Here is an 18,896-nt window from a genome sequence, read left to right as displayed (position 1 = left end):
TGGAAAATGTATTTAATTGATTGAATGCTAAAGATCAAAATATATCATTAACATGGACCATCAGTAAACAGCAGATCATTTTTTTAGATTTAGAAATTGATATCACAGAGCAACAAATCCGAACTAAGACCCATTTAAAAAAAACTGTCAGGAACTCCTATATCCCAACCACCAGCTGTCACTTTAAACCCTGGATTTTAAATATACCAAGGGGCCAATATATACACCTAAGAAGAAACTGCACGAATACGGAGGATTTTGAGGTACAGGCAAACAAACTCACGCAAATGTTCCAACATAAAGGCTATCAAAATTAATTCTTGCAAAAAGAGGTGAATAGGGTCAAAACTATGGATAGGCGAAATCTGGTGTATGCAGAAAAAGTAGAAAACGAGACAAATTATAAAGAAACCAAATTTGTGTTAGACTTTAATATACAACACAAAAAGGTAGAACAAATCATAACAAAATACTGGCCGGTATTGAAGCAGGATAAAATCCTAGGCCCATTACTGAAGGAAAAACCGGACTTCTTATACAGACATGCTCTGAATTTGAGGGACAAAATCATTAAAAATATGATAGAACCCCTCACTAAACCATCAATGTTTGGATGGAAATTCAAGGGTTTCCATGCATGTGGGCGATGCTATGGATGTGTGAGGGTATCCAACAATGCAAGGAAACGATTAACATTTGAAAACCCCCCAAACAGTAAATCATATGAAATTAGGGACTTCATCACATGTGATACGGAGGGGGTAGTTTACGCCATAAAATGTCCCTGTAATAAAATCTATGTATAACATACCAAAAGACCTTTGAGGGAAAGAATTAAGGAACACGTCTATAATATTAATAGGGGATTTGAAAAACATTACCTATCCATGCACTTCAAAGAAAAACATAAAAAAAGCTGTAAAGGTATGTCTTTTTGGGTTATTGAAGCCCCCAAGAAACACTGGCGCGGGGGCAACTTTGTCAGGGAACTCAGTAAAAGGGAATCTTGGTGAATACACCAGCTTGGGTCCCTATACCTGGGGGGAATCAATAAGGAGTTCGATTTAGGATGTTTTATAAGTAAATATTAGAAGTTTGTATATCTTTTAGGTAAAAATATGTTTTTTAAAAATTAAAGGAACTGGCGTTTTAGGCATTATATAATGTATTAATTTATGGTCCATATCACTTATTTGCATAGATGGATATAGGTCCACGGATTTTTTTATATTTGGGCCATATAAATGATGCACAGTTGATCTTACAAATATATATAATTTTTTAAATACACTTTTCAAACATACTTTTTAACCTACGTTTTTACCAATACATTGTTGCTTTTATGAATATGCTATATACTGTTTTTAATAAATACACCCGAGTGGTCATGAGGGAGACGCCAAATAGACAGTTAGCTCCTGTTCGCCCTTTTAAATATGCAAAGTTGTTGCGATTCGTAGGTCTGTAGTAGTCGGATACACTTCTATTGAGCTTCGGTAAAATGGTGCTGATCCAACCTATATAATACATTGAGCACCCCGCCGTCCAATCAAATCCCCCTGAAGATGACACGTGGTCCCTTGTGTCGTCACGCGTACGGGAGGGGCAAGGACGGACGGAGTGCTTCGCTGAGTTACATGCGAGACTGTCAGGCTGTCGGCTGAATCCACTGCACAGGATAAGGACACAGCTGCGGCGTCTTCCACTATACCACATTACTTTGGAGGGTGTTAATACCTGAATGGCTTTGTAAAGGTGCATGGATGCGAGTGAGTGTGAGTGCAATATCATATTATTTCATGGAATAAATAGATTTTAAATGGTATAATCACTATTGTGAGCTTCTTTACTTCCATGTTATGCGGATTACTGTGGAGAAAAACGGCTAGCACATGGGATAAGATCACCTGGAAACGCTAGACATCCAGCATTTGAGCCTAATTGTATTATATATAAGGTGAGCGCCCAATCACAAGGGGGTGCACGAATAGGATCAAGTTGTGACACCCTGGTCACCCACTTGGTTTGGGATCACAGCCACAGATTGGTGGCCTGAGCACGCATAGAAGACTTTATTGCACTGATTGTCACCAAGATTTTATTGGACACTGAATATATATATTTTTCGGTTTTTGTTTTTTGCATGGACTTTATATATATATAATATATTTTTTCTTAGTCATCATTCTTAGTCATATTATTTTAATAGTGTATTGATTGTTATATAGCTTTCTTGCAATAGCAACTATTGTGATGCACAGGGGTATCCCAGCACTTAGCACTTTCTTATAGCACAACCATTTATTTTATTTCATCAATTTTTTTTGGATCATACACAGCACTAATATTTTAATATATTTTATCTCTCCGCAAAGGATTTTATATATAATATAATATTTTAAGAAAACAGAATTGGGATCCGTGGCTTGAGGGCTACACATATTTATTTATTATATCACAATATCAATTTTACACATTTGGATAGATTTTTATTTGCGCAACACTAATTGTATATTTATTTGCACCTGAAATTAATGGTGTGAAAATGAAGGCAATTCTAGACCACACAGCAAAGGTAAGCCTGATGAAGGACACATGTTTTCTTAGGCAGTGGTCAGAAAAGGATCTGCGGGGGGGGGGGGCGTGTCCGTAAGCCGAACGAGCAAGACGCCTGAGAAGGGAGCTCCCCTGCTTGATATCTCCATCTGCCTCCATCATACAAATTCGGGCATTTGAAAAGCTCTAAAACCCCCCTGTACAGGTGCTACACACACCAGGATCCACCAGCTTGCATTTTGGAAAGATTTTAGCCCGAATCGCCGGGGGGACTTTGAGACCTAGCCGCCGACTGAAGCCGCGGCCTTGCCTGAAGCGAGCCGCGCATCCGTCATCGGGGACCCGGTCGGGGGTCCGGTTTCATCGGCACGTCTGGGGCTTCCCTTACAGACTGCCTGTCCCTCGGGCACCTGGGGAAGAAAACATTATCCCCCTTACGAACCAGATCGCTGGACATCAGGACCTGCGGCCTGTCAGAGCGCCACCGCCATCTTGGCCAGCTGAGTACCGACATCGGGGACAGGGTAAGACATCTATCCCTACAAAAGCTCTAGCCCGTTCCCTGGTTCCCCCGATACACCCGGCCACCACAATACAGGTACTTGGGAGCCCCCATCTACACGTTAAGAGCCCAGGCCTCCCACAGACAGCAGCCATCTTGGCTTAGGCCGCACGCAGCACTCCCGGCATTTCTAGGGACAGTGTATACCATAACATACTACACCCCTTAGAATTGCTCCACGAAGGCACCAGCACTCTATATCCTGCTTTTTTGGACCCAAAAGACCCAAGGTTCGCCTCTGTATCTTTGAGGTGTAAACGCCATCTAAGGCCGCTGTGTTTCCTGCCCAGCAATCCGCTGACATCAGCTCTACCTTTATCAAAAGTGGTCTAAATTTTCAGCGATTACTGCCCTATCAGAGACCTACATACAGTGGTGCCCATATTTTATCCGGGTAGCCAGGATTGCTGGCTGAACTATTAGTGGCATACCGAGGCCTCCAGCCACTTAAGCAGGAGGGAGAGGGAACTGAGGGTCCCAGTTGTGACCAACATATTTAAGAAGTAATAGAGGTATAAAGGGACATATAATTTGAACCCCCAATCTTGATATTTGAAAGAAAGTAAAGCCACAACAACCTGATCACTGCCTCCCAATTGCCACCATTCTGGAAACAGAGGTACTGTTGCAATCCCAATAGATCACTGTTACTGTGCAGAGATTGTGAATAACTCATAGCATATCAATCTGAAGCTCTTGCAATCTCCATACATCATACAACACACCAATGTTAATCAACCTACTTACTCGCAGTGAGTCCTAATCCCTTTAGAATGTGATATTCCCTAGGAGGCGCAGGAGTGGCAAGGGAAAATATGCACTTCTAAGCGCACAGCTCCAAGCTGCACGGCTTCATTAGCACTTTCAGGGGCCATAAATGCTCTACTGGACACCCGAGATTAACACCCCTTGAGACCATCATATAATTTGTATGTCTTCCACCCGTAAAAAGCATTATAAATCACCCAAAAAGTCTTTAACACACTACCTTTTGAGAACAAGAGAGCGTTACAGCATGGCACAAGATGGCACCAACAGTCCATCAGTAACAAGGGAAAATACTACCAAAACCTCACAGTAAAATTCCTCACAGCAGGAGACCTCTAGTAATAAGCAAAATGCACCACTTACCAAAAATGATTTGGAGAACAGTTTGGAGGCCATGTATACTAAGCTGGCCTCTAAGTTTCAATCCGAACTTGATAAAACGGCAAACACATTGTCACAGGAGATCTCAGCCCTGGGTGGCAGAACAGACAGACTTGAAACCAAACACGACGAACTATACTTAGCATATAAAGAGCTCAGTAGGGATCATGAAGCGCTAAATAATGCCTTCACACAACTCCAGTCGCATGTAGAAGACCTGGACAACAGGAACAGAAGAAACAACTTAAGGCTGAGAGGGATTCCTGAGTCTTATTTGGATTCGATTCCAACGGTTAATAGACCGTTCAAATCTCTGTTACCGGACCGTACTGAAGATCATTTTATTTGTGACTGCATTCACCGGGCACTCAGGCCAAAACCACCAGCAGACAAACCACCCAGAGATATAATTCTCTGCCTGAAAGACTTTCTGATAAAAGAGGAAATCCTGAGAGCTGCCAGAAACTCACAAAATATCCTGATTGATGGTCATAAGCTGCAAATATATCCTGACATTTCACAAGCTACTCTGGAAAGGAAACGTGATATGAAAGATATTACATCAGTTTTACAATCAGCCCGTCCTGAGGTACCGACGGGGGTTTCCTTTCAAGCTTACAGGGAGTGCAGAATTATTAGGCAAATGAGTATTTTGACCACATCATCCTCTTTATGCATGTTGTCTTACTCCAAGCTGTATAGGCTCTGTAATGAGAAGGGGTGTGGTCTAATGACATCAACACCCTATATCAGGTGTGCATAATTATTAGGCAACTTCCTTTCCTTGGGCAAAATGGGTCAAAAGAAGGACTTGACAGGCTCAGAAAAGTCAAAAATAGTGAGATATCTTGCAGAGGGATGCAGCACTCTTAAAATTGCAAAGCTTCTGAAGCGTGATCATCGAACAATCAAGCATTTCATTCAAAATAGTCAACAGGGTCGCAAGAAGCGTGTGGAAAAACCAAGGCGCAAAATAACAGCCCATGAACTGAGAAAAGTCAAGCGTGCAGCTGCCAAGATGCCACTTGCCACCAGTTTGGCCATATTTCAGAGCTGCAACATCACTGGAGTGCCCAAAAGCACAAGGTGTGCAATACTCAGAGACATGGCCAAGGTAAGAAAGGCTGAAAGACGACCACCACTGAACAAGACACACAAGCTGAAACATCAATACTGGGCCACGAAATATCTCAAGACTGATTTTTCAAAGGTTTTATGGACTGATGAAATGAGAGTGAGTCTTGATGGGCCAGATGGATGGGCCCGTGGCTGGATTGGTAAAGGGCAGAGAGCTCCAGTCCGACTCAGACGCCAGCAAGGTGGAGGTGGAGTACTGGTTTGGGCTGGTATCATCAAAGATGAGCTTGTGGGGCCTTTTCGGGTTGAGGATGGAGTCAAGCTCAACTCCCAGTCCTACTGCCAGTTTCTGGAAGACACCTTCTTCAAGCAGTGGTACAGGAAGAAGTCTGCATCCTTCAAGAAAAACATGATTTTCATGCAGGACAATGCTCCATCACACGCATCCAAGTACTCCACATCGTGGCTGGCAAGAGAGGGTATAAAAGAAGAAAAGCTAATGACATGGCCTCCTTGTTTACCTGATCTGAACCCCATTGAGAATATGTGGTCCATCATCAAATGTCAGATTTACAAGGAGGGAAAACAGTACACCTCTCTGAACAATGTTGATGGTGAACAGATCAAAACACTGACAGAATCCATAGATGGCAGGCTTTTGAGTGTCCTTGCAAAGAAAGGTGGCTATATTGGTCACTGATTTGTTTTTGTTTTGTTTTTGAATGTCAGAAATGTATATTTGTGAATGTTGAGATGTTATATTGGTTTCACTGGTAAAAAAAAATAATTGAAATGGGTATACTGTATACTGTATTTAATTTTTGTTAAGTTGCCTAATAATTATGCACAGTAATAGTCACCTGCACACACAGATATCCCCCTAAAATAGCTAAAACTAAAAACAAACTAAAAACTACTTCCAAAAATAGTCAGCTTTGATACTAATTAGTTTTTAGGGTTCATTGAGAACATGGTTGTTGTTCAATAATAAAATTAATCCTCAAAAATACTCATTTGCCTAATAATTCTGCACTCCCTGTATAATCCTGCATAATGGATCTACTTGTATCTACAAACATTTCAGAAGGTCAAGAAATCCTGATTAAACTGGGATTGCTGGATCCCACAGCCGTCCCTCAACCCTCGCCAAGGCTATCCCCACTGTGGCAGACACCAGCCTCCAGAAGAGGCCGCCGCAGAACCAGAAATGAGATCGGATAGAGTGGTGACGATCGACTATCAGTCGCCTTACACCAATTCTCCTGATTGATTAATGCTTTTTATGTTTTATTTTCACACGGGTCTAACAGTGTCAAATCCCTCAAATGGGTCAGGTGATATAAGAAATATGGATGCAATACTAACATTCCCAAACATCTTCCTCTGCCCTGTAAAGTTTGCAATCTGGTTGTTCTGTTTTTGTTTTCTATTTTTTTTTTTTTTTCACCGACTCCAAAGAAATGGTTCTCGGATATCCCTACTCTCCACAAGGTGGCGTTCCACTCATATATCATTCTTGCTGAACTTTGATACCACTGGTTAAAAATGTAAAATCTTGAAGCAACAATGACATCTTGTGGTCAAAGTTGGTATTATTACAAATTTATTTTATGTTTTTTATCTGACTATATCTAATATACTGTAAGAAACATTATACACAAATCACATGGTTAACTATCAGGAACACAAATAGTCTCAGATTAATACAAAGGGTTTTTTTTTTTTTTTCTACTGCTTGACACAAATGGAGCGCTGTAAAGTATACTGCTACTATTCTTTTTCCACACCTTTTTCAAATTATTTATTTATTTTTTTATTAATTTTTCTATGCAAATTTTATAGTCACTTTAACAAATCCTATATTTTGCGACAAACATAAATCTATTTGAAGCGGGCATTTCACATTTTTGCATTTTCTGCATATCTTGGGATTTTACAATCTTAGTTCCGTGCAAGGTCATTGTTCCCCCACTCAGCCCACACGGTGTTGACTGGTTCTGACAGAGCTAGCAACATCGAGTTCGCTGTTTAGGAGAAAAATATTCTCCGGATAATTTTCTTTTTATTCAGTAACCCCATTGTGTATACTGATCCAGATATATATAATGTTCAATTGTTTCATTTACAATATTGATGAGATGAAAGCAGTATTTTATTTTCTTTCATTATTACTGTTACTTACCTGGCTAGTAATTCTTTTTCTTTTTAAATACAATACAGACAAGTTTTTTTTTTGGGCACTCTTTTGAGCTTTGTTATGAACACCGGACAAGGTTTATATATAAACACGGTAATTTATATTGTATTCCCAGCAGAAACATTGGTTGTATACATGATTACCCCTATCAGATATACTTTATAAATTTAATGTTAAATGAATATTAGATGCATTTCACACAATGTACAAGGATTTAACTCACGCAACAAGAGGCGCAAAGCTTTTCACCATTATAAACGGATAGGTGCTAAAATTGTACTCTACAAGAAACCCACTTTGCAGAAGCCAATCACCCTAAATATCTTCACAAATCTTACAATCAAACCTACTATACATTGTATCCTTCTAAAAGTAGAGGAGTAGCTATACTCATACATAAAACATTCCCTTTTGAAGTACAAGAGGTATTTAAAGATATAAACAGTAGATATATTATATTAAAAGGACGAATCTTAGGGAAGGAACTTACAATTGCTAATTTATATGCCCCCAATGGTTCCTCAATGCAGTTTTTTCAGGAATTCTTCTCCACCCTGGAGAGATATCACTCTTCTCCCATTCTTCTAGGAGGGGATTTCAACATGGTGGCACACCCCGCTTTAGACAGAAGTAACCCGACAACTATCTCCAAGACCTTCCCGAAATCCCTTGCTAAAAAACATCAAGAGTTACAACTAATCGACACCTGGCGCACGATAAACATAGGAGCAAAAGAATACACTTTTTTCTCTAACCCCCATAACTCCTCAGCGAAAATAGACTATATTTTCTGCTCCCCAATTATTCTGGCAAATTCACTCTCCGCTTATATATACCACTGCGTTTGGTCAGATCCCCATATAGTATCATTCGTAACTAAATTTATTGGTATGACCCCCACACCATTCTCTTTGGTGATCACTGAAAACAAATGTATTGTATGTCGTTTTACAGTTTTCACGGTGCTCATGATGCCTATGGTTTACGGTGCTCAAGGTGTTAAAGAGATTAACGTTGGTGGTGTTTCAACCCTCCTGCACACCTTTGATGCAAAAGAATAAAAGTACTGCACCCGTCAGAAGCTCTCCTCTCGTTATTTACTTGATGCCAAAGGGGCCGCTACAGATTAGAACCCATGTCAGTTTTTATTGCTGTGTGTGCCCTCAATAAAGAGATTCAACCTCCCGATTTGTCCTGTTTACCATTATTATTGAAAGTAAAAGAAAATCCCACATTTTGAGTTGTCCCCAGAAAAGTAATAGAAGGAAAATCCTCCAATGGGGACACTAGTTCAGGCCATCTTACCGAATAGGTACGCTGGGCAGTTGCCTGGGTGCCCAACTTGCCCGGGGGGCCCCACCTGCCCAGCAACCCAGCCAAGCATTTGTCCCGATTCTGGTGTGCATCCCGCCGCCGAACTTAGCAGGTGGCAAGCGCCTGTCAGGCCACTTGGGCCATGGAGGGGGAGCCCACAACTGCAGGAATGCCTGTCCGCCTCCATGGGAACAGGCGCACACAGGACTGTCGAGTCTGACTCCTGTCCGTGTGTGTGTTCACTGGACCCAGCCGCCAAACTTAGAAGCTGTCATTTGCCTGGCACTGATGTACCAATAAATACTTAGCATTTTTATTCTCGTGGGTGATTGTGTAGGCAGGGCCCCAGTGCACTGCATTGCCAGGGGCCCTTTAATGCTCTTAAGATGGCACTTGTTCTGGTGACCTGGGAGTCCCCAATAATTCTCTTAATTTGCAGGGATTTCCTCCTACTTCCTGTTTGGCTATGGGACAGGAAGTGAAGGGAAACCTCCACAATTTGACATAGATAAAGAAAAAAAATCTGTCAGATTATAACCCTCCCTTGCTCTATCTCTAAGTGTAAAAAAAGTTTTGCCTATAGTTCTACTTTAAGTTATTACCAAGTATAAATTTATTGTTTATCTTTATTTTATTATACAGGGTCATTCCTTTTTCGCAAACTAAGGTTTATTTAGATGAGAAACGTCTCAAAATCACCATCGCCTTAGCAAATGGTAAACTTCACAGGTTCCAAGCCTGTGAGACCCGAGACAGCCAGGATATGGATTTCACTCTATGGAATGCGCTGAGTGAACTGAGCGGCGCTCAACTAGTAAGTTATTATTTTTTTATATACAATCTACAATTCTGGCATCACATACATTAGCTAATTGGGCAACCAATAACATATATATAGAGGACATTATTATGATTATTAAACAGGATTTCTATAGTGCCAACATGAGGGCAAACAAATACAGTTACCATAAAATTCAATACAGGAGGAATCAGAGGGTCGATACTCTTTTAATAAAGCGGATGTAAAGGCAGAATTTTTTCTGGGGACCCGGGAAGAGGAGGATCTGGGCTGCCCTGTGCAAAACCATTACACACGGCAGGTAAGTATAATTTGATTGTTATTTTATTCGAAACAAAAAAAAACAAGACTTTACAATCACTTTAAGGCTAGGTTTACACCTATGCATTTTTGCAGTGCGTTTTCAGATTTTTAGAAACGCACAACAGTCCACTTAAAATGATTTCCTATGGGTCACGTTAACATCTGTGCAGTGGGGATTTTTTCTAGCCTGCAGCAGGTTAAGTTTTTTTGGCTCTATAGACGTTTTTGATGTGTTTCCGCTGTGTTTTTTCTTGTTTCTCCTGTATGACAACAGACCCCTCCCCCTAATTAATAATGCGGAACACATCAAAAAACATGCAAAAAAACGGGACCGAAAAAAGTATCAGCCGCAACCTGCAGAGGTGTGAACCTAGCCTTATGTAAGCCTGAGCCAGCCAACTGAGATGGCCAAAGACCAGCAGGCTGGGGAGAAGGTACCCCCTCCCTTTAAACAACAAGTTCAGTTGAATGCAACAAACTACTACTAGCTATGATTCTAGCAGATATCCCAAATATTCTAACACACATTGATACACTTCACCATCCTGATCACACAGTATTTGGGGAGTTTACTGTAATGTTCTTTATTTTAGTCCATGTCTATATTCTCAAATCAAACTTTTACTAATAAACAAACAAGGAAAACACAGAAATGCTCATCTTTCTAATATGGCTTTTTTTTTTTTTTTCAAACCGGAACTAAAGCTGATGGAGACAATGAAATATGCAACAAAATATACCGCAACAGAGATGATGGAAAAACTGCGGGAACGTATCTTCCGCCATCTTCCCAACTTTGCACCTGAACTATACATCGAATCCTTATGAACGCTCCGTTTTGACTAATTCCCACACTCTATTAAGGAACAAATCGGTCTTCAAACTAAAGATTACTGATAATAAGTGTGTTGACATGTTTAAAAAATTGGTCACCACTGAACTGGACCGTTTACCCATTAAAAAAGTGTATGGACAAGCTGACATTATAAAAGGGATCAAAACGCTTGAAAAAAGAAAGGACATAGTGATTTGCCCAGCGGATAAGGGAGGGGGGTTGGTCGTTTTATTCAAGGAGCAATATAATGGAGAAATGGAAAAGTTATTGGATGACCGAGAAACCTATGAGAAGCTACTAACCAATCCTACAGAAAGATACAAGAAGGAACTTGATGAATTGATCCAATATGGTACCAAGAAAGGTTTACTAAATAAAGAAGAATCAAGATATTTATTGCCATCTGCTTGCCATATCCCCGTGATATACTACGTACCCAAAATACACAAGGACAGTGTAAATCCCCCGGGTAGACCAATAATTAGCGGGATAGACTCCCTAACATCTCGGTTAGGGGAGTATATTGATGTATTTTTACAGCCGCTTGTAAAGGACACCGCCTCCTATTTAAAAGACACCAAGCACACCCTGCAGTTGTTGGATAACATAGTAGTTGACCAGAACACAATTATGGCAACAGTAGACGTGGCGTCACTTTATACGAACATTAGCCACAAAGGAGCATTGGAAGCAGTCCAATGGGCGCTAGAGAAGTCATCGATCACCAATGTGAAATTGAAGAAATTCATCTTGAAGTGCTTAAAATTTAGCTTAAGCCACAACTACTTTTGGTATGGTAATAATTATTACCTACAAATAAGGGGCGTGGCCATAGGAGCTAGGTTCGCCCCCAGTGTGGCAAACCTTTACATGGCAAAATGGGAGGAAGGTTGGCAAAGCTCAGTGTAAGCACCACAGATAATCATGTACAATAAATTTATTGATGACCTTATTATGATAGCAAAAGGAGACCCGGCAGAGATGGAAAATGTATTTAATTGATTGAATGCTAAAGATCAAAATATATCATTAACATGGACCATCAGTAAACAGCAGATCATTTTTTTAGATTTAGAAATTGATATCACAGAGCAACAAATCTGAACTAAGACCCATTTAAAAAAAACTGTCAGGAACTCCTATATCCCAACCACCAGCTGTCACTTTAAACCCTGGATTTTAAATATACCAAGGGGCCAATATATTTGCCTCAGAAGAAACTGCACGAATACGGAGGATTTTGAGGTACAGGCAAACAAACTCACGCAAATGTTCCAACATATAGGCTATCAAAATTAATTCTTGCAAAAAGAGGTGAATAGGGTCAAAACTATGGATAGGCGAAATCTGGTTTATGCAGAAAAAGTAGAAAACGAGACAAATTATAAAGAAACCAAATTTGTGTTAGACTTTAATATACAACACAAAAAGGTAGAACAAATCATAACAAAATACTGGCCGGTATTCAAGCAGGATAAAATCCTAGGCCCATTACTGAAGGAAAAACCTGACTTCTTATACAGACATGCTCTGAATTTGAGGGACAAAATCATTAAAAATATGATAGAACCCCTCACTAAACCATCAATGTTTGGATGGAAATTCAAGGGTTTCCATGCATGTGGGCGATGCTATGGATGTGTGAGGGTATCCAACAATGCAAGGAAACGATTAACATTTGAAAACCCCCCAAACAGTAAATCATATGAAATTAGGGACTTCATCACATGTGATACGGAGGGGGTAGTTTACGCCATAAAATGCCCCTGTAATAAAATCTATGTGGGACATACCAAAAGACCCTTGAGGGAAAGAATTAAGGAACACGTCTATAATATTAATAGGGGATTTGAAAAACATTACCTATCCATGCTCTTCAAAGAAAAACATAAAAAAAAGCTGTAAAGGTATGTCTTTTTGGGGTATTGAAGCCCCCAAGAAACACTGGCGCGGGGGCAACTTTGTCAGGGAACTCAGTAAAAGGGAATCTTGGTGGATACACCAGCTTGGGTCCCTATACCCCGGGGGAATCAATAAGGAGTTCGATTTAGGATGTTTTATAAGTAATTATTAGAAGTTTGTATATCTTTTAGGTAAATATATGGTTTTTAAAAATTAAAGGAACTGGCGTTTTAGGCATTATATAATGTATTAATTTATGGTCCATATCACTTATTTGCATAGATGGATATAGGTCCACAGATTTTTATATTTGGGCCATATAAATGATGCACAGTTGATCTTACAATATTATATATAATTTTTTAAATACACTTTTCAAACATACTTTTTAACCTACATTTTTACCAATACATTGTTGCTTTTATGAATATGCTATATACTGTTTTTAATAAATACACCCGAGTGGTCATGAGGGAGACGCCAAATAGACAGTTAGCTCCTGTTCGCCCTTTAAAATATGCAAAGTTGTTGCGATTCGTAGGTCTGTAGTAGTCGGATACACTTCTATTGAGCTTCGGTAAAATGGCGCTGATCCAACCTATATAATACATTGAGCACCCCGCCGTCCAATCAAATCCCCCTGAGGAAGACACGTGGTCCCTTGTGTCGTCACGCGTAGGGAAGGGGCAAGGACGGACGGAGCGCTTCGCTGAGTTACATGCGAGACTGTCAGGCTGTCGGCTGAATCCACTGCAGAGGATAAGGACACAGCTGCGGCGTCTCCCACTATACCACAATGATACTTTGGAGGGTGTTAATACCTAAATGACTTTCTAAAGGTGCATGGATGCGAGTGAGTGTGAGTGCAATATCATGTTATTTCATGGAATAAATAGATTTTAAATGGTATAAGCACTATTGTGAGCTTCTTTACTTCCATGTTATGCGGATTACTGTGGAGAAAAACGGCTAGCACATGGGATAAGATCACCTGGAAAAGCTAGACATCCAGCATTTGAGCCTAATTGTATTATATATAAGGTGAGCGCCCAATCACAAGGGGGTGCACGAATAGGATCAAGTTGTGACACCCTGGTCACCCACTTGGTTTGGGATCACAGCCACAGATTGGTGGCCTGAGCACGCATAGAAGACTTTATTGCACTGATTGTCACCAAGATTTTATTGGACACTGAATATATATATATTTTTCTGTTTTTGTTTTTTCATGGAGTTATATATTTAATATATTTTTTCTTAGTCATCATTCTTAGTCATATTATTTTAATAGTGTATTGATTGTTATATAGCTTTCTTGCAATAGCAACTATTGTGATGCACAGGGGTATCCCAGCACTTAGCACTTTCTTATAGCACAACCATTTATTTTATTTCATCCATTTTTTTTTGGATCATACACAGCACAAATATTTTAATATATTTTATCTCTCAGCAAAGGATTTTATATCTGATATAATATTTTAAGAAAACAGAATTGGGATCCGTGGCTTGAGGGCTACACATATTTATTTATTTATTATATCACAATATCAATTTTACACATTTGGATAGATTTTTATTTGCGCAACACTAATTGTATATTTATTTGCACCTGAAATTAATGGTGTGAAAATGAAGGCAATTCTAGACCCCACAGCAAAGGTAAGCCTGATGAAGGACACATGTTTTCTTAGGCAGTGGTCAGAAAAGGATCTGCAGGGGGGGGGGCGTGTCCGCAAGCCGAACGAGCAAGACGCCTGAGAAGGGAGCTCCGCTGCTTCATATCTCCATCTGCCTCCATCACACAAATTCGGGCATTTGAAAAGCTCTAAAACCCCCCTGTACAGGTGCTACACACACCAGGAGCCACCAGCTTGCATCTTGGAAAGATTTGAGCCCGAATCACCGGGGGGGGACTTTGAGGCCTAGCCGCCAACTGAAGCCATGGCCTTGCCTGAAGCGAGCCGCGCATCCATCATCGGGGACCCGGTCGAGGGTCCGGGTTCATCGGCACGTCTGGGGCTTCCCTTACAGACTGCCTGTCCCTCGGGCACCTGGAGAGGAAAACATTATCCCCCTTACGAACCGGATCGCTGGACATCAGGACCTGCAACCTGTCAGAGTGCCACCGCCATCTTGGCCAGCTGAGTACCGACATCGGGGACAGGGAAAGACATCTATCCCTACAAAAGCTCTAACCCGTTCCCTGGTTCCCCCGATACACCCGGCCACCACAATACAGGTACTTGGGAGCCGCCATCTACAGGTTGAGAGCCCAGGCCACCCACAGACAGCAGCCATCTTGGCTTAGGCCGCACGCAGCACTCCCGGCATTTCTAGGGACAGTGTATACCATCACATACTACACCCCTTAGAATTGCTCCACGAAGGCACCAGCACTCTATATCCTGCTTTTTTGGAACCAAAAGACCCAAGGTTCGCCTCTGTATCTCTGAGGTATAAATGCCAGCTGAGGCCGCTATGTTTCCTACCCAGCAATCCGCCGACATCAGCTCTACCTTTATCAAAAGTGGTCTAAATTTTCAGCGATTACTGCCCTATCGGAGACCTACATACAGTGGTGCCCATATTTTATCCGGGTAGCCAGGATTGCTGGCTGAACTATTAGTGGCATACCGAGGCCTCCAGCCACTCAAGCAGGAGTGAGAGGGAACTGAGGGTCCCAGTTGTGACCAACATATTTAAGAAGTAATAGAAGCATAAAGGGACATATAATTTGAACCCCCAATCTTGATATTTGAAAGAAAGTAAAGCCACAACAACCTGATCACTTCCTCCCAATTGCCACCATTCTGGAAACAGAGGTACTGTGGCAATCCCAATAGATCACTGTTACTGTGCAGAGATTGTGAATAACTCATAGCATATCAATCTGAAGCTCTTGCAATCTCCATACATCATACAACACACCAACGTTAATCAACCTACTTACTCGCAGTGAGTCCTAATCCCTTTAGAATGTGATATTCCCTAGGAGGAGCAGGAGTGGCAAGGGAAAATATGCACTTCTAAGCGCACAGCTCCAAGCTGCATGGCTTCATTAGCACTTTCAGGGGCCATAAATGCTCTACTGGACACCCCGAGATTAACACCCCTTGAGACCTTCATATAATTTGTATGTCTTCCACCCGTAAGAAGCATTATAAATCACCCAAAAAGTCTTTAACACACTACCTTTTGAGGACAAGAGAGCGTTACAGCATGGCACAAGACGGCACCAACAGTCCATCAGTAACAAGGGAAAATACTACCAAAACCTCACAGTAAAATTCCTCACAGCAGGAGACCTCTAGTAATAAGCAAAATGCACCACTCACCAAAAATGATTTGGAGAACAGTTTGGAGGCCATGTATACTAAGCTGGCCTCTAAGTTTCAATCCGAACTTGATAAAACGGCAAACACATTGTCACAGGAGATCTCAGCCCTGGGTGGCAGAACAGACAGACTTGAAACCAAACACGACGAACTATACTTAGCATATAAAGAGCTCAGTAGGGATCATGAAGCACTAAATAATGCCTTCACACAACTCCAGTCGCATGTAGAAGACCTGGACAACATGAACAGAAGAAACAACTTAAGGCTGAGAGGGATTCCTGAGTCTTATTTGGATTTGATTACGACGGTTAATAGACCGTTCAAATCTCTGTTACCGGACCATACTGAAGATCATTTTATTTGTGACCGCATTCACCGGGCTCTCAAGCCAAAACCACCAGCAGACAAACCACCCAGAGATATAATTCTCTGCCTGAAAGACTTTCTAATAAAAGAGGAAATCCTGAGAGCTCACAAAACTCACAAAATATCTTGATTGATGGTCATAAGCTGCAAATATATCCTGACATTTCACAAGCTACTCTGGAAAGGAGACGTGATATGAAAGATATTACATCAGTTTTACAATCAGCCCGTCTGAGGTACCGATGGGGGTTTCCTTTCAAGCTTATAATCCCGCATAATGGATCTACTTATATAGCTACAAACATTTCAGAAGGTCCAGAAATCCTGATTAAACTGGGATTGCTGGATCCCACAGCCGTCCCTAAACCCTCGCCAAGGCTATCCCCACTGTGGCAGACACCAGCCTCCAGAAGAGGCCACCGCAGAACCAGAAATGAGATCGGATAGAGTGGTGACGATCGACTGTCAGTCGCCTTACACCAATTCTCCTGATTGATTAATGCTTTTTATGTTTTATTTTCACACGGGTCTAACAGTGTCAAATCCCAAACCCCTCAAATGGGTCAGGTGATATAAGAAATATGGATGGAATACTAACATTCCCAAACATCTTCCTCTGCCCTGTAAAGTTTGCAATCTGGTTGTTCTGTTTTTGTTTTCTATTTTTTTTTTTCACCGACTCCAAAGAAATGGTTCTCGGATATCCCTACTCTCCACAAGGTGGCGTTCCACTCATATATCATTCTTGCTGAACTTTGATACCACTGGTTAAAAATTTAAAATCTTGAAGCAACAATGACATCTTGTGGTCAAAGTTGGTATTATTACAAATTTATTTTATGTTTTTTATAAGACTATATCTAATATACTGTAAGAAACATTATACACAAATCACATGGTTAACTATCAGGTAGGGTTGAGCGAATACGGACTGTATTATTCGTGTTCGTACCGAATAATTGGATTTTTGTTACCCGAACAAGGGCCCGAAAACTTTACTGTATATTCGGGTAAAAATCCGTGTTCGGTCATTTTATTTCCGGGTTTTGTATGCATTGGCGTGCTTTTCATGGCGGGCTTTCAACAGCCAATAAACAAGCGTTTAACTGGTGTGCCTTAAGCCATCCCAGCCATGCCTACAAATGTATTAGTAGCTGTGATTGGCCATCTGAAGCATGTGACCAAGTCTTTATAAGTTCGAGCCAGCGCCGCTGCGTCATTCTGCTGTGTAGTTCAGGGACAGAGCACACATCATACGTACTGGCTGCTGATTAGGGACAGACAGGCAAAAATCATTTGTGTCCGGATAGAATTGAGGGACAGGTCGGAGTGTGTTAGGCAGCGCAAGTTGTAGGGCATTTTAGGGCGAGGCTGCTGATTTTTAGGGTCAGTGTTCTACAATCGATTTTTCTGTGTGTGGGGGGGTTTGCAGTGACCGATCTTATCAATCCTTTTAGGGAGAGGCTGGAGATAGGCAGGTGTCAGTGGTCCACATCGATTTTGCTGTGTGTGGGGTGCAGTGAACACAATCTTTTTTGCCCACTGAGGAGGAGGGAGAAAAGTATTTTTAGTATATCAGTCACTGTGTGCAGCGTTTTTCCTTCAGTGCTGTGCTGTGCTGACTGTGATAATACACTGCTGTGTTCACATGTGCTATTATTGAGAGATTTCAAAAGTTATACACTTTTTTCTATTCCACTATTCAATATACACCCTTGGGTTAAAAAAATTAAATTGTGGCATAGTCTGTACTAATCTAGTTAAAAATTACAAACTTAAAAGGGGAATTTTTTTTCCCTCCATAGCCTGCAGCAGAGCTGGTCCACATCGATTTTGCTGTGTGTGGGGTGCAGTGAAAACAATCTTTTTTGCCCACTGAGGAGGAGGGAGAAGAGTCTTTTTCTATCAGTCATTGTGTGCAGCGTTTTTCCTTCAGTGCTGCTGTGCTGACTGTGATAATACACTGCTGTGTTCACATGTGCTATTATTGAGTGGTTTCAAAAATGATACAATTTTTTCTATTCCACAATTCAATATACACCCTTGGGTTAAAAAAATTAAATTGTGGCATAGTCTGTACTAATCTAGTTAAAAATTACAAACTTAAAAGGGGAATTTTTTTTTCCCTCCATAGTTTGCAGCAGAGCTGAATGATATAAGACACTGCTGTTCACATGTACTATTGATAAATCACACCAATTTTATATCATATTTTCTATTCCGCTATTCAATAAAAACCTTTGGGTATAAACAATTCAATTGCGGGATAGTCTGTGTTGGTACGTGTGAGATACACCTTTCCAATTTTTGGGGTGCATCTCATACTTCTGAGGATTTGAGGGTGCTGCCTGTTCCGAACTCCTCCTACTCCTCATCCTGCCTTTGGGGGTACAAAAAATAGTAATTGGGGCCTAGTCTGGTTCTGTATGTGTGAGATACATACACTTTTTTTGATAATATTTTCTATTCCGCTATTCAATAAAAACCTTTGGGTA

This window comes from Pelophylax lessonae (genome assembly GCF_965119305.1).
Source record: "Pelophylax lessonae genome assembly, chromosome: 8".
Classification (NCBI taxonomy): Eukaryota; Metazoa; Chordata; class Amphibia; order Anura; family Ranidae; genus Pelophylax; species Pelophylax lessonae.
Note: the sequence above shows the minus strand (reverse complement) of the source record.